The following is an 18018-nucleotide window of genomic DNA, read 5'->3' on the forward strand; positions in this document are numbered from 1 at the left end:
CATCAGGATACTCCTGTCCATAGCCACATTTTATGATTATGAGATATGGAAAATGGACGTTAAGACTGTCTTTCTTAATGTTAATCTTGAGAAGACCATCCATATGACTCAACCAGAGGGGTTCATAGTTTCAAATCAAGAGCAAAAAGTTTGCAAGCTTAATAGGTCCATTTATGGATTGAAACAAGCGTCTAGATCATGGAACATTAGATTTGACACTACAATCAAGTCATTTAGCTTTGATCAGAATGTTGATGAGCCCTGTGTCTACAAGAAAATCATCAACAACTCAGTAGCTTTCCTGGTACTCTATGTGGATGATATCCTATTCATTGGGAATGATGTAGGGTATCTGACTGACATTAAGAAATGGTTAGCTGCCTAGTTCCAAATGAAATATTTGGGTGAGGCACAGTACGTTCTAAGGATCCAGATTATTCGGGATCGTAAGAACAAACGATTAGACTTGTCTCGGGCATCGTACACCGTTCAAAAGTTGATTAGGTACAGAATGTAGGATTACAAGAGGGGTCTATTACCCTTCAGGCATGGAATCGTTTTGTCTAATGATCAATGTCCTAAGACACCTTAGAAGGTTGAGGAGATGAGACGGATTCCGTATGCTTCAACTGTAGAAAGCTTAATGTATGCAATGTTGTGTACCAGACCCGACATTTGCTATGCAGTAGGGATTGTCAGTCGATATTAGTCCAATCCAAGATTTGATCACTGGACGGTGGTCAAGATGATCCTCAAGTATCTTTGAAGAACGAGGGATTACATGCTCGTGTATGGAGATAGGAATCTGATCCTTACAGGATACACAAACTCTAATTTTCAAACCGATCGAGATTCTCGCAAATCGACATCAGGGTCAATGTTTACTTTGAATGGAGGAGTTGTAGTATGGCGAAGCATCAAGCAAGGATGCATCGCGGACTCCACTGTGGAAGCCGATTACATAGCCGCTTGTGAAACAGCTACGAAGGTTGTTTGGCTGAGGAAATACCTTTTAGATTTGGAAGTTGTTCCAAATATGGATCTGGATATCACTCTGTATTGTGATAACAGTGGGGCTATGGCAAATTCGAAGGAGTCTCAGAGTCATCGTCAGGGTAAGAATTTAGAGGAAAAATACCACTTGATCAGGGAGATTGTACATCACGGTGATGTGATAGTCACGAAGATCGCGTCGGAGCACAACACGTTGATCCCTTTACAAAGGCTCTCACGGCTAAAGTGTTTGAGGGTCACCTGGAGAGTCTAGGTCTGCGAGACATGCAACATCTTTTCTAGGGCAAGTGGGAGATGATATTGGGGTATGCCCTAGTTTATTGTATATTGTACATGTTTTGTATTGTATTGTACATTAGTCTCCCAAGGCATTAGAACAAGTGAGAGATTTTTGGAATTGGTGTCCGAATTCTCCCAAAGTTTCGTTTTTTGTAATTACATTGTTTTATGAATAAAATAATTGTTATTTCATTGTGGCATTTACTCATATCCAATAAATAAAGCTCCATGGTTATCTTATGTAAACTTAAGCATGTATATGTGATATATAAGTGGATCATGCCTTAAGTGATAACCTAAATAGGTCTGTTGTATAAGGATTAAGTGAGATACTTGATCCTTATGACACTACGGATACGGCCCACTTTCTAGAGGTTTGCAAGTGTTGTAAACTATTACAGATGGTAGATCTTGACCATTCATGTGAAGACATGCGAGCGAGGGTGTCCTATACAAAGAGTTTGTATAAAACCAGACCACGGGATGACTAGACTCTATATATAACGTCGTTGATACTGGAGACTTACATCTCACCTAAATGACCATAAGTGACACGACCTCAATCCGGAGTGTTTTGGGAACTCCTGCCTTTGATTAGTATGGGTGAGAGTGGTCAGATTGCCAATTCAACATACCTACCTTTTTGGGGGACTTGTCTGATTTGGGAGCTGGGAACTCACTTACACAAGATGGAATTCACTCCTTCCCCAAAGCAAGGGTAAGTAGATAGATTGCTCTCTTAAGGGCTGATTCCAGGGCTTGAACATAGTGGCCATAACTTCTCTTTGGAAGAGAGGTCTCAATCATAGTGGGACTATGATTTATGTTCATTAGAGGGGTCAGTGGTACTTAAAGAGTTAGATGTAACTTTAGAGACATAACGGTTATTGGCCAAGTTATAGTTACGAGCGATCTGTGAAGGGTTGACGCACTGTTGATTGGTTAAGATAGACACATAATATATCTATAGTAAGGAGAGTTCAGCTGTCGGTCTTTAGTGGAGTGCCTGGTAGTTAACGGATGGTGGATCTCGTGACTAAAGAGTTCAGTCAGTTATTCATGTATGGTTGGAACTTCGAGCTACAGGTCCATAAGGTCCCCTTGGTAGCTCAATAGATTAAAGTTGAGGATCAGTTCTTGGTGTTGATTTGAAATATTCAAATTGACAAGAGATAATTCGATTATATATGATATGATCGGTATGATGTATGAGATATATCTAGTGGAGGATTTATGTAAATGAGATTTACATTAAGTGCCATGGAATAGAAAAAGAGCTATGGTTTGTATGTTTCATAAGATAAAATATTAAAACTATAGGTTATAAATATATTATGGTAAGTTAGTTATCATTTATATTTATAATAATATTAATTATTGGATAATTATCTCTTTTTCTCTCATAACTAATTGAGTGGGAGATTATTGGTGGTTTTATGGTAACCGTGAGATAAAAAAAATATTTTCTTAATTTTAGTAAAAAAATTTTTTTTGCAAAATTGAGAATTTGAGATTTTCAATCTCGAAAATTACTCACGGATAGTTGTCAAGTAAATCAGATTTACTAAACGACAGCTTGGAGTTAGTAAACAATAGTGGAATGTTCTTACATGATAGACACTCAGCTAGATGATGAGCTAAACAATCGCATAGATTTTGCTAGACGATCACATAGCTTTTACTAAACGATTGAGCATCGACCTATACGATAGGCTATGTCATCTCCCACTTGCTCAATCATTTACACGATTATTCTTCCTCCAGTTTTCTGCCTCTAACCAATTCCACATAGAGCCCACCCTCTGGATTCTCACACTGAGAATATCAAGGTAACCTTATTGGTGGTGTCATACTCAACTCGACACAGTCGAGGTTCTGTGGAGGCCTTTCGTGGTGTTCGTGACCTTGGCGATTTCTTAGTTCGAGTTTACTGTGATCGTGCAGTGTAATGGTCATGTTGGATGAACGTTCGTGTGTTTCTGTGTTTCCATGATCGAGCATTCGTGATCAAGGAACTTGAAGATGAGTCTTCAAAGGTTTGTTGATTCTTCCCTTAATCTTTAGAGAAACATGCTGTAATTTATGTTTTATGCATAATTGTATGTTTCCGTTTGTGACTGTAATTGTGATGTTCATATATGATTGAATTTTGGAAAGATCCTTCCGCTGCTCATGGAAAACCTCGTGTACGATTTCCTTCACAGTAGCCTCTCATTGCCAATCTTCATCTTGCTTAACTGATAGCCTCTTTTTGACTTTCTTCATTTTCCAACACTTATAACATCGATTCTAGCCCAAATTAAACGAAACTTCCTTCATGAAACTTGTCAAGAATTGTCTTAGGAAGATTACCTCTAAATGTTAGCTTCTAGTTCTTCTTCAAGATTCTAGAATTCACCAAAATCCTCAGCTTGTTCTAGTTGCTTCAAAATCAGACCTTTTTCTAGTTTCTTTCATTTTTTTTTTTTTTTGGCATCCTTCTGATCACGTTCCTCCATGGTAGTCAAGTAGAAACTTTTACACTCAGACAGCTTCAACTTTTTTGAAAATCTCTTTCTTTGCCCGACCCAATTGCTCAAGTCGCTTCCTTCTTCCAACCCTTAGTTAGTTGTTTGGTTCTTCGTCATCTAATTCATAGATTTCACTTTCAGAAGATATAACTTAAAATCTATTCATTGAAATCTAAAAAATCCTTCTATTAACTTCTTACAAATCCTTTAAAATAACTTACCTCTAAATTGGAGTTCTTAATTCTTCTTGGAAAGCTCAAAATTCATCAACCAATACAGCTTGCTCGATGGAGTCCATAATCTGTACTACCTTTGATTTCCTTAAGTTTTCAACATTAATCTGTGGAGATTCTTCACAGTAGCTCTAAAGAATCCTCCTCACTCTTCAAGATTTCAAATGGCTATAGAATCCCTTCTTTTGGTCGAGTAGAATGGCCAAACCGACCTCATCTTTGCAGCCTTTATTTATAGTCCTTTTTGCATGCCTTCTTTGTTCAATATGTTGACACCTATGCATCTAGTCGGCAATTCTTATACAATTGCCTATTTTTCCTTCAACCACCTCATCTTTCATGCAAAGTATACATCTTTAACCGACCAACCCCTTTTGTCTTCAAATTCTCAACACCTAGCAACTCATCCAACGCATGATTGTACCATGCCTCTCATCGCATGACAATCTCAACTTCCTCACATAGCAAGCCCTTCTCATCGCCTAGCTAACCTCCAACCAAGATTTCTCAACGTTTTTCCTCCTCTCCTTTCTGACTGTCAACTCCAAGCTAAGGTCTCATCCTCCTCCCTTATGTTCTCCGCCTAGCATACTTCACACCCGACTACACCTTGTCTTTAGTACAAAACTCCCATGCCATCGCCTAGCTCGATCAATCCTCTTATACGTTCCCCTTGATCAATTCCACACATGGCCTACTAAGCTAGCCCCGACATGACCTACAATTCCTCCTCTTGTGCAATCTTCCACCACATGGTTGCCTCATTGCAACACTTAGCAATTTCTCTCCTTGCTAGCTATCTTTTATGTGAAATCATTTTCCATGCTATGACTACTTACCTAGTATTCTCTTCTTCAAGCCTAAGCTTCCCTTTTCCAACACTCTAAGGCCTACGCCTACCTCAAGCTTGAACTTCTAAGCACCCAAAGCCAACTCCACAAGCAACCTAACTTGGAAGATCTTAGGGGGAAGTTTCAGAGTTTACAGAGAAGATGACAACCAAGCGATGGAGGTCATTAGAAACTTTGGACTTCCTCCAATGTGAGAAAGAGCAAAATTGATTGTACCAATAAAGTTGTTGTTGACAGGTGAGTACTTGAAGGAATTGAAACTTCAGGATGATGTGACTATTGAAAATATGATTGTTTTTTACACCAAACCAGTTGTAGGAAGTTTCATCGTCTTCATTCCATGTAACCATTATGCTCATGAGATCTTTAAAGCGAACTTTAAACACTATTAATCTCAGAACCTCATTGTTGAAAATGATGTTCAAAGTAGAAACAAAAGCAGGAAACATGTATGTGAAGGACTGTGAGGCCCATAGAGAAAGCGAAGATTGTTCCTAATTTTCAAATTTCACAGAGTTTAAAACACAATAAAATAAAAATTATGCAAATCAACAAAATTTACAACATGCTTCTGGATTCAATAGAGAAAGGGATTAAGGGTTTGGATTTATACTTACCCTTGAAGAATCGAATCCTCACGAACCTCCTCCTTCCAGTCACGAACACTTTGTACAGAAACAAACCTCAACATGGACACCACCACAAATGAACCTCTTGTATTCTCCTTAGGGGTGAGAATTACAGAGAGAATTGTGGGCTTCTCTATTGATTTTGGGAGAGGGAGAGGGTTTGAGAGGAGAGGAAAATTTATGTGCTTGTGAGAGAGATTACTAGGAGTTCAAGACCATAGAGTAACCAGCAGACCTTCTCTGCATTAGAAGCAAGAAGAAGAACAATATCTTTTGTAACCTCTCATTCCCACATACATGATTAGAGAGAAACTAGGGGAGGGAGTTATAACTCCCTCGTTTTATTAAATTCAAATTAAATTAAAACTATTTTAATTTAATTAAAAATATGTAATTATATAATAACCACTTTATTATATAATATATATTATACTATATGTTATATCTAATATAACATATAACTTATAGTTTGAATTCTCTCAATCATTTATGACATTTAATATAAATCAAATTCATATTAAAAAATAATTATATGAATCTCATCCATATAATTAGTATTTGAATCATATTCAAATATTTAATTCCTCTCAAAATAAACTTTATATTATAATGTATCAAATACATTATATTAATTATATCACTTATAATTAATTTAAATTAATTATATCATATATAATTAATTCTCTCAATTAATTTGAACAATTCAAATTAATCCAAAATTAATTCTCAATAACCCTTGTTGAGCTACAGAGGTGACCTTAAGGACCTGTAGATTAAAGCTTCAATGGTACTTATGAAGGAACTCCATTTACAGAGGACCTTTGAGCAGAAGCGGATTGTCCAAATTCCATTGTGATTGAACGCATGTATTTACAGTTATACAAAACAGATTATGCATAAATATCTTAAATTACAGAATGCTTTTGAAATAAAACAAAGGATCAAAAGATTATACCTTTGAAGAATTGTTCTCAAGATAAATCCCTCAATAGTACTTGTTCACGAACACAGCGAACAAATCACGAACTCCTTCGAACAAGCAACAAGCAGAAACTCGATCCTCGAACCAAACAGGACACTACCACTTGGTGACCTTGGTATTCTCGGTGTGAGAATCCAGGAGTGGTGGACTCTGACTAATTTTGGTTAGAGGGAAAGTTTAGAGTTTTAGGAGGAAGACTATCGAGTAAACGAACAACACTATCGTGTAAACAAACAAGTCTATCGCATAGACAAGTCTCTTGATCGTGTAGATAATAAGGCTATTGTATAGTCTCTCAACCAATCGTGTAGAAATTTGATCGTTAATGCTTGTCTTTTGATCACTTAGTCCCAGAATAATAAAACCAATTTTAGTTTATCCCAATTTTCCATAAAACTAGATAAATACCCACTAAGGGTGGTTATAGAGAAAAAGAATTTAATTATCAAATAATTAATAAATATAAATAAATATGATAACTAACTTATCATATTATATTTATAACCTATAGTTTTAATATTGCATCATATACATTATATAAACCATAGTTCTTTTTCTCTATTTTATGGCATTTAATATAAATAATATTTGTATGAAATTTAATAACTATGAAACTTATTCATAGAAAATATATTTGAATTATATTCAAATATTTGTTCCTCCAATTAATCAATAATGTATCAAATACATTATGTCAATTATATCATATATAATTTAATTAATTTTATTATATCATACATAATCAAATTCCCTCTTATTAATTTGAACATTCAAACTAACCCAAAAACTAATTCTCAACTTAAATCCATCGAGCTACCAAGGAGACCTTATAGGCCTATAGCTTGAAGCTTTAACGGTACGTGAATAACTGATTAAACTCTTTAATCACATTATCCACCATCCATTAATTGTCGTGCACTCCACTAAAGACCGATAGTTATACTTTTTGCACTACATATATATTTCTATGTCCATTGGATATAACCAATCAACAGTACGATGACCCTTCACAAATCGATCGTAAGTACAGTTGGGCTAAATTACCATTTTGCCCCTGTAGTTACATCTAACTCCTTAAGTACCACCAATCCCTCTAATAAACAATAGATCATAGTCCCACTATGACTAAACCCCTCTCGGGCCAAGAGAGGGTGTGGCGCCATATTGTTCAAGACCCGAAATCACCCCTTAAGAGAGCAATTTATCTACTTACCCCTACTTCTAGGAAGGAATGAATTACATCTTATGTAGCTGAGTTCCCAGCTCCCCAATCAGACGAATCTCCAAAATGGTAAGCTTGTTGAGTCGGCGATCTGGCTACTCTCATCCATGCAAATTAAAGGACCACCCGTATAGGTAGGAGTTCACAACTCACTCAGGATTAAGGTCATGTTACATATGGTCATCCTAGTGAAATGAAAGTCTCAATTATGAACTGCGTTATATAACGAGACTAAACATTTTGTGGTCCAGTCTTATACAAACTTCTTTATATAGAATATCCCCGCTCACATGTCTAATATATGAATGATCAGGATCGGATCATTTGTAGCACTTTACAACATTTGTAACACCTACAAAGCAGGCCATAATCGTAGTGTCACCAGGATAAAGTATCCAGCCTTATCCACATACCACAGACCATTTATGTTATCACTTAAACACGATCCACTTGTATGTCTCCACATACATGTTTAAGTTATAATGACAACCATGGATCTTAGTTTACTGGTTTGTGGTTAATGCAACTAAAATATCATATATTTCATAGACAGGAGTGAATAAAATATCATATATTATTAATCACATAATATTTGTTCATACACGTGTTTACAAACTACAGAACCCTACGAGATTTAAGGCATCAACCCCAAACACTTGGATAATTAATTAAAATCCTTTAATTAAATTATCCAACATCCATTAACTATCGGTCACTCCATTAAAAACCAACAGTTGTACTCTTCGCATTACAGATATATTTTTGTGTCTATTGGATATAACTAGTCAACAGTGTATTAACCCTTCACAAATTACTCGTAAGTACAGCTAGGCCAAAATTATCATTTTCCCCTATAGTTACATCTAACTCTTTAAGTACCACCGATCCCTTTAATGAACAATAAGTCATAGTTCAACTATTATCAAACCCCTATCGGGCCAAGAGAGGGTGTGGTGCTATTGGAAATGTCCTAAACTCGTAGTTCGTAAATAGTGTTAACATATTATATTTATCAATAAAAGTATTATTGAGCATTTTATTCAATAAATTGTTGATATTGCGTTATATCCAATAACAAATCCATGACTATAACATGAATATTTTAACTTTATGTGACGATATAAAAGAGGATCAAGTTATAGTATATAGCCAAAGAGATCTATAAATATATGGATGAGATTGGGTATCTCATCCTGGTGACACTATTGGATGCAACCCATTTTGTATATTGATACAAATGATGTGATCCAAAAATAAATCATGTAGAGACATGTGAGTGGATGCATCCTATGCAATGAGTTTACATAAGACCGAACCTCGAAATAGTCACTTTTCTTTATAACAACCGTTTACTGTTAAAACTGACTATTACAAACTCAATGACCTAGGGTAACTCGATCTTAATCCTAAGCTAACTATGAACTCCTGTTTATTCGGGATTATCCTTTGATCTACATAGGTGAGAGTAATCCAATAACACTGCTCAATAAGCCTTCCATTTTGGGAATAAGACCGGATAGATAACTGGGGATATAGTTTTGCAAGATGGAATTCACTTGTACCTAACTTAGGGTTAGTAGATAGGTTGTTCTCTTAAGCATTGATGCCTAGTCTTAAACAGCGGGGCCCCACCCTCTCATGGATAAAAGGGTCATAATTTATAAATTATATGATAAATTGTTCAATAAGCATGAGTAGGAGATTAAGAAGGAAGATGTGTTACAAGGGTAAAATGGTAATTTTGACCCAGCTGTAAATATGAACGGCCTGTGAAGGATCGACTTACCAATTATGGTTAAATGGACAAAATTACATCTACAGTGAGGAGAGTGCAACTATCAAGCTATAGTGGAATGTCTTGATAGTTAATGAATAGTGATTAATTCGGCTTAAAGAGGTTTAACTGATTAATTGCAAACTGTTGGAGCTCATGATCTATAGGTCCATAAGGTCCCTCTACTAGCTTGTAAATTGGATTAGTAAGTTGAGTAACCTTGATGAGATTTGAAATAAGGGTTTAGAATTTGAAATGTTCAAATTCAATTAGGGTTTCTAATAATTGTATTCGATACAATTGAGATGTTTAATTTTTTCAAAATTAAACATAATTGGATAATCAATTAATGTTTAAATTATGACTTAAATATTAACTACATGAAATTAAATTCATTGTAGTGAAATTGATATTTTACTAATTTAGTATTAGATATTAAATTAACCAAATTAATTAAAAAGTTTAATTAATTAGTTTTATCTCAAAATTAATTAATTGAATTAATTTTTATGAAACTAATAAACAAATAAATCAGTTTATTTATTAAATTGATTTTAGAAATCAATTTTAAAAATTCAATTTGAAAAAACAAAAGGGAAATTCCAAAAGTTGGAAATTTTCACTAAAGGTACAAACGCCTTATTCATCCAATTCCACCCAATCTTCATTAATTTCATGAATAAGGAGCTGGCCTTCATGCAAGCTCATTGATTGCATGTTACAAGCTTTATAAATTGAAGTGTTAGGCTAAATGATCGGCCATGCTGTAACACCCCACACATTTTTTTTTAGTAATAATGTAATTTCAGTAACTTTATTATTTGGAATTTCAGTAATTGTTATTAGTTGGAGGGCATTTTTGGAATTGTTATAAGTACGGGAATTCAATTGTTGGCGTGAAATTATTCGATTTGAAATTCAAATTAAAAATTAATGGCAGGAATTAATTTTCTTTTGAAACAGAAAGGAATTTAATGGTATAAAACAGAAAGAAATTAAATGTAATTATATTTACTTCCTTTTTTGTTTTATTATTATTATTATTTAAAAAATTCAAACCCTACCCTCCTTTTCTTCCTCACGTTCGTGAGCCCGTCCGACGCCGCCCAAAGCCGCCGCGTCAGTTTCTTTTTTATGACCTCCGTCCAACAGTGCTCAATCGTCGTTCGCTTTTACTGTCACTGAATCTATCGATTTGGGTAAGATTTCTGCCGTTTAGGTTTTTTTTCGGTTGATTCTTGAATACTCATTTACTTTTGACATCAATTGGCTGATACCCATTGTGTTTCAACTTTGGATTCAAGTTTGTGAAGATATTGAGGTGTTGTTCAGTTTGGAGTTTGTTTTAGCGAGTTTTCGTAAGTTTTATGCTTTGATGACCCTCTTGTGGATTAATTTTGGTTGTTGATAAATTTTGCTAAAGTCATTTGGAAGTGATTTTTTTGACGAAGCTACATATGGATAATTTATTTGAGACATTGGTAATGAAGTATGTATTTAATTCAAGCTTTAATCATGTAAGCCTAATTTCAAATTATGATTAGGGGGTTGATTCAGGAATTTTATTCAAGATGAAGAAGAGTTCGGTTTGCTAATTATTTGTGCTTAAAATTGGAGGTTTGGAAGTTGAATTCGAATTGGACCACACCTTAGGTAAAGTTATCTGGAAATATTTTGTAATATTTGGGTGTTTGCAATTTGGCCTTAACTATTAATTTTAAAGCTTGGTTCATGTTTAGGCTTGATTAAGGATTCAAGAAATTTACAAAGATTCAATTTCTTTTGGGTTCGACCTAATATCAAGGTAAGTAATCTTACTACTATAACTGCCCACGGGCCAGGCATTAGATGTATGCTAGCATGTTAAATGAAGGTTATGACAGAATGACAACATGAAAGATTGATAGTATAACATGATTAAAGTATGTTATGTTACGAGATTCGAATTATTTATTTATGCATATAGACAGTTGAATGCTAGTATGAGATGGTATGTGTTTCCATGGTTGTATTTGATCCGATGATGTTGAGGTATACATGTATGTTGTAGAACCATGATGTTGAGGTATATGTGTATGTTGTAGAGCCATGATGTTGAGGTTTATATGTATGTCATAGATTCGTACAGTTATGATTATGATGTTGAGACTGTGCAAATGTCCTTACTGATTAGTTAGATGCCCATTAGATTTTGTGTTTTCTTCGGGATTCACCAATTTGTGTTTTCTTCGGGATTCTCCAGTTTGTGTTTCCTTCGGGATTCACCAGTTTGTGTTTCCTTCGGGATTCACAAGTTTGTGTTTCCTTCGGATTCACCAGTTTGTGTCTCCTTCGGGATTCACAGCTTGTGTCTCCTACGGGATTCACCAGTTTATATTTCCTTGAGATTCACCAGTTTGTGTTTCCTTCGGGATTCATGATTCGGTGTTTTTATTAAGTGGAAATGTGGATGATATGCGTTGATGGATTGCATTTTGCACTCAAGTTTCCCCAACGAAATTCAAGTGTAGATTCCTCTAAGTTTCCTAGTAAGTCCAGGGTCGGTCACAGGGACTTGTGAAAATAGTTGCGTTTGTAATGTTTATGAAAACTTTGTGGTAACCAAGTAAATAAATAATGTGTATGTGTATTGTTGCATTGATAAAAAAAGAAGTAAATAAAGGCGACAGATTTAAGAAAGATAGTTGCGTTGATAGATGCAATGAGTATGCGATGAACGGGTTGAGAAGGTCTTTTAGCTAGCGTTACTCGAAAATGCGTCAAACCTTGCGATCATGTTACAACCATGCACAGCAAGTCATTTCCCAATGTAAATGTGATGCTCCTAAGTTTAGGACGCATATGTTGAATGTAAAATGTCCATAGAGCTTATTTCTAAGTCTCTACTCTTGTCCTATGCGTTGATGCAAAATGCATGAAAGTAAGGTGACTGCATACAATCATACCTTATTGCTAAGATGCATGCGATGCGTTAATAACAAATAGTGCTCATTCCTAAGCGTCTATCTCCCGTTTATGTGTTCTAATCTGGTTCTTCCAAACCTAGATTCTGACCTGACCTTCCCAAGTCTAGATCTTGTCTTTAGACTACCCTCCCGAGCATCTCTAATAGATGAATGAAGCACACATAAACAAGATAATCGCAAAGATGAAGAGTCCCTCATTATGCTAGCTAACTACTTCTCAACCAACTAATTTAGCTACTCATGCATAAATAACAGCGAGTGAACAGATATAGAGAAAAACATCTCATTCTTATAACTGAGTTGAGTACAAAATGACAATGGAAAATAAAGGTAGAGAGCCTAGTAGCAATTCCTTGCTGACCGAGGCTTTTTACACTGAATCTCTATTCTGATCTACAAATGTTCTCACTTCCGCAGACGTCGGCCCTCTCTCTGTCTTGGAGCTTCCGATGCTTTCCCAAGCTTACCGGAACGATCTATCGGCACACCTTCTTCCTCGCATCCGCCTTAAAATAGAAGAAAACTATGGGCAGAGGCGTGAACTTGTAAAGTGATGAAGTAATCGACTGCTTAACCCCTTCTCTAAAGAATGCACTTGGTATTTATAGAGTTTCCATGGTGAAAGGCGGTTTCTCTCTCCCGTTTGTATAGATGGGACAACTTTAATTCTCGACTGATGCGCCGGATAATTGTCACTGATAAAGCTGAATGTACTTCATGACCATTATCGGCTGTCAACTTAATCTGGATCCGACTGTCGTCAGCTTTCTGTCCCATCGCTCTTAATTGTCCTTTCACCTGGATGTGCCTACCATGTTGCACTGACCAAATTGTGGTAATTATTCTTGGGTAAATGTTTGTGAGCACGATCAATGCAAAGTCTTGCGGTGAAGTTGTACTCGACCAATGTATTCCTATGATCGCAATCTCTGCATTGCATTAATGCATTTTTTGCACAAAAATGTAAAGATCAATTACTCTAATGTGTTGGACGCATGCCACCGCAATATTATAGAATTTATGCTTAATGGACGCAATTTAACATATTTCATCAACGTAATCCAATATTATTTAAGAACTTAATACCATGATAACGTGCATCGTGCATTTCTGCTCATTATTAATTCACCAGTTTGTGTTTCCTTCGGGATTCACCAGTTTGTGTTTCCTTCGGGATTCACCAGTTTGTGTCTCCTTCAGGATTCACGAGTTTATGTCTTCTTCGAGATTCACGAGTTTGTGTTTCCTTTGGGATTCACCAGTTTGTGTCTCCTTCGGGATTCACCAGAGGTAATGGGCATACTTAACTACAGTAGGATAGGACTTAATCTCCTTCTTGTTTCATGTGCATATGTGTCTCATAAGGACTAGAGCAGTTTATATGTTTCATCAGAGGTGGGTATCTAGAGGACATAGATGCCCAGCCTGACCCCAATAGTGGGGTTACTTACTGAGTATTTTATACTCATTCTTTCTTAGGTTGTTGTTTCAGGTAAGGGTAGAGATGTACCGGCGATGGTTAAGCGGAATTCGTGATCGAGCCACTGGGACTAGTTTTTACGCTTCCGTTCATGAGATTTAAAGTTCTTTTCATGTTTCTCTTAATTTTTAGTTTTGATGTTTAAAACTTACTTTTAAGAATCGTTTTTTAGATTTATTTATTATCCTTTATGATTTATGGGTACCCTACTATTAATTTAGTATTTGAATTTAATGAAAGTCTTTTGAACTTACCTTATTTAATTAGCATTTATTTCGCCATAACCGAGTGTCGTTTTGAGTTCCATGCATGCATGTATTTAGTAACGGCCTAACTTAAGTCCTAGGGGGTCGGGTCATTACACATGCATTCAAAATTTCTACCAAAATTCTGCAGAATTTGAAACCCTCAAGTCACATTCTTCAAGTCCTTCAAATTCAACACAATTCAGTGTTTCCACCATACAATTCTTCCTAAAGATTAGTAGAGAAAATCTCTGTGGTGGTCTACTTGAAGATTGAAGCACCAATTCGTGGTATTCTGCAAAATTTGAGGAGGAATTGTCAAAGGTATTGTATTATTCAAACCCTCTTGTGACATACCATTGAAAAACATGTTTTAAACTCAAATTAAGTGTAATTAGAGTGCTTATTGATTCTAATTTCTTTCGTTGCATGTTAGTATACTCTATTAGGTGCCACATTGTTTAAGCCCCAAAATCAGTCCTTAAGGAAGCAATTTATCTACTTACCCCGATGTCAGGGAATGAGTGAATTCTATCTTGTGTAGCTGTGTTCCCAACTCCCCAATCAAACAAATCCCCAAAATTGTAGACATATTGAATCAGTAATCTGGCCACTTTCACCCATGCAAGTCAAAGGACCACCTTCATAGGCAGGAATTCACAACTCACTCAAGATTCAGGTCATGTCACCTATGGTCATCCTAGTGAAATGTAAGTCTCTACTATTAAAAGGATTATATAATGAGACTATTCATTTCGTGGTCCAATCTTATACAATCTTTTTGTATAGGATACCCCCACTCACATGTCTCCACATGAATGATCAAGATCAAAAAATTTCTAGTACTTTTCAACATTTTGTAATAACTAAAAAGCAGGTCATATCTGTAGTGTCACCAGAATAAGGTACCCAGCTTTATCCATCTACTATAGACCATTTAGGTTATCATTTAAAAACGATCCATTTGTATGTCTCTACATACATGTTTAAATTACATAAAGTAACCTAGGATCTTTATTTATTGGATTGAGTGAATGCTCATAAAATAACAATTATTTTCATACTAACACTTTGTTTATATGAAGTTTACAAACTACAAGAATACAAGAGAGATTTAGGATACCAATCACAATAGTATGCGAGTGAAAAGTTCGGCGACTTGGATAAGGTGGTCATCCAAATCAAGCCAAGACGAAGAAATTCAAGAAAAAGTTGTTGAACCAACGATTGCAGATATGATATTGAGAAGGAGAAAAAGAGATCTTGGGGCAGTTAAGTGAAGAAAATGAAGAATATGAGATTTATAGTTTCTTGTTCTCTTATTTTATTAATAACAATAATAAAAAGAAGAATAAGAATAATAATTATAATCTTAATATTAATAATAAACTGAATAATATATATATGGGGAAATTATTTCAAATGGTAAAACTGTTGAGAATATTTACAAGATATAACAAGATTTTAGAACTATCAATGATAGATGTTGATAGACACTGATAGACTTATATTAGTGTCTATCAATATCACTAATAGACATGATAGAAGTCTATCAATGTCTATCAGCATCTATTATTGATAGTTCTAAAATTTTGCTATATTTTGTAAATATTTTGATTCATTTTTCTATATTTAAAGACAGCTCATATATATATATATATATATATATAGATAGATAGATAGATAGATAGATAGATAGATAGATAGATAGATAGATAGATAAACATTTAAAGTTTAATTCCCAATTATAGGTTTCTTTTTAAGTACAACAAACCATTTTCACATGTTTCTATATGAAACATTGAAAACATAAAAAAAATATGGAAAAAAAAGATCAAATTAATTTGATAACAATATGTATAAAATAGTGAAAATAATATTTAGATACATTGAATTTGTAACAAATTTTTAAACCAATCGAAAGTTAGATAAAATCATTTTTGGTAATAAATGATAAATTCAAATATAAGTTTGAGAGAAAAATCAGGAAGTTTTTGTATATTGTAATTAATTCGATAAGTAGTTAGATAAATTTTAATTTGATAATAAAATATAAATTCAAATATAATTCAGAGGAGAAAAATTAGGAGGAGAGCTCGTTTATTTACAATTACACTATATTCATAATTTCATTTTCATTTAAATTTCAACAATTACATTGTATTTATAAGTCCATCAACCAAAAAACCTACGAAATAAGTCTAACTCGTTATAGAGGCATAGCAAAAACAACAAGATTGCAAAAGTAAATACTTATTTGTTTGTCAAAAAGATAAATTAATGGTATAATAATATAATAAGATGATAATGAATAAAAGATTATTAAAAAAAATACAAAAAAATGATAAAATTTAAATGAAATATACCGTTTTTTAGATGATAATGTGTATAAAATATTAAGTAAAATTCTAATCAAGATAAAAAAAAAATTAATTCGAATAAAAAAAGGAATAAAATAATCTAAAATCTAAAATTATATTATAAATTAAAATCAAAATGGTGATAAACAAATGAAAAATTGATTAATTCTGAATAGTTTTGCAAAGGCTAAACCAAATCAAAACAGATATGAAACCACCAATTCAAATTTAAAAATGGGAGAAAAATTCGGCACCTTTATCTTTTTGTTCTGTTAGGTTGAAGTCTCTTAACCGACGATTCTATTTACATTGTATTTCTATTGAGAATTGATACACGGTCTCATAACAGACGATTCCATTTATACTATAATTCTATTGAGAATTAATACACGGTATAGTAATTACACAGTACTCGAAAAAACTGTTAATCGACTATACCAAGGGTAATTTAAGGATTAAAAAAATATATGTCATGTGCGCGATATGATTTTGCCAAATATCTTAATGTTGCCATTTCTTAACAAAAATCAAAAGGTACCCTCGATTTTGTTATTTCTTCCCGTTTTACTTCATTTTTTTAATAGGGGTTATTTTGGGTTGAAGAAATTTAATTGAATAACTAGATTGGGTCTAAAAAGTCTTTCAACCCAATCCAACCCATGAACACCGCTAGTGAATATGATATAAAAATATTCTATCTCATATAAAGATATTCTATCTCATTCTTTCTATCAGTCTCAATATGATAACAATTGCAACGTATATCTTTAAAACTTAGTTGATTTTTTTTTTTGTTTCACTAGAGAAAATGCATTATCAATTGTAATTTTTGCTTTTCTAGGCCAAATAATATTTGCTTTTCCAAATCTTTAAATTAAATTTGCATAACCTGACATTGTATTAACTTTTACTTCCAACATTGTCAATTTGGAAAAATATTTTTTATTTGTAAGTATTATATGCATAGTTGCACAATCTGCCAAAATAGATCTTCATTGCTCATTCTTTTAGTCACTCAACATATGTAAATTGTCCATGATTCTTCATTAAAAAATAATAATTACAATAAGAAAAACTTAGAATATAAAAGTTTAACCTTAAAAGAACATGAAAGATAGATAAAATACATAAGTATAAATATATATAATATATATATATATATATATATATTAATTCTAAATATTCTCAAAATCAAAAGAAGCCCTTGCTATGCCATCAATAGTACTGATCTTGGTAAACAATATAATATATGAACAAACATTATATCTTGGTATGATTGATGAATGTATGTCAGATATATATCAAATATGGTTATTGGATCAAAATACAGGAGCAATTATAGGTAAAAACGTCAACATTGTTGATTTTTCTAAAAAAACCACAAACAAATTTCTTGACGTTTTTTAAATGTCAAGTTCACAAAATTTCTTGACGTTTTTTCCTTCTCAAGAATGCCCATATTCTTGACATTTT

This window comes from Benincasa hispida, unplaced genomic scaffold (assembly GCF_009727055.1).
Source record: "Benincasa hispida cultivar B227 unplaced genomic scaffold, ASM972705v1 Contig123, whole genome shotgun sequence".
In the NCBI taxonomy this organism is placed as follows: Eukaryota; Viridiplantae; Streptophyta; class Magnoliopsida; order Cucurbitales; family Cucurbitaceae; genus Benincasa; species Benincasa hispida.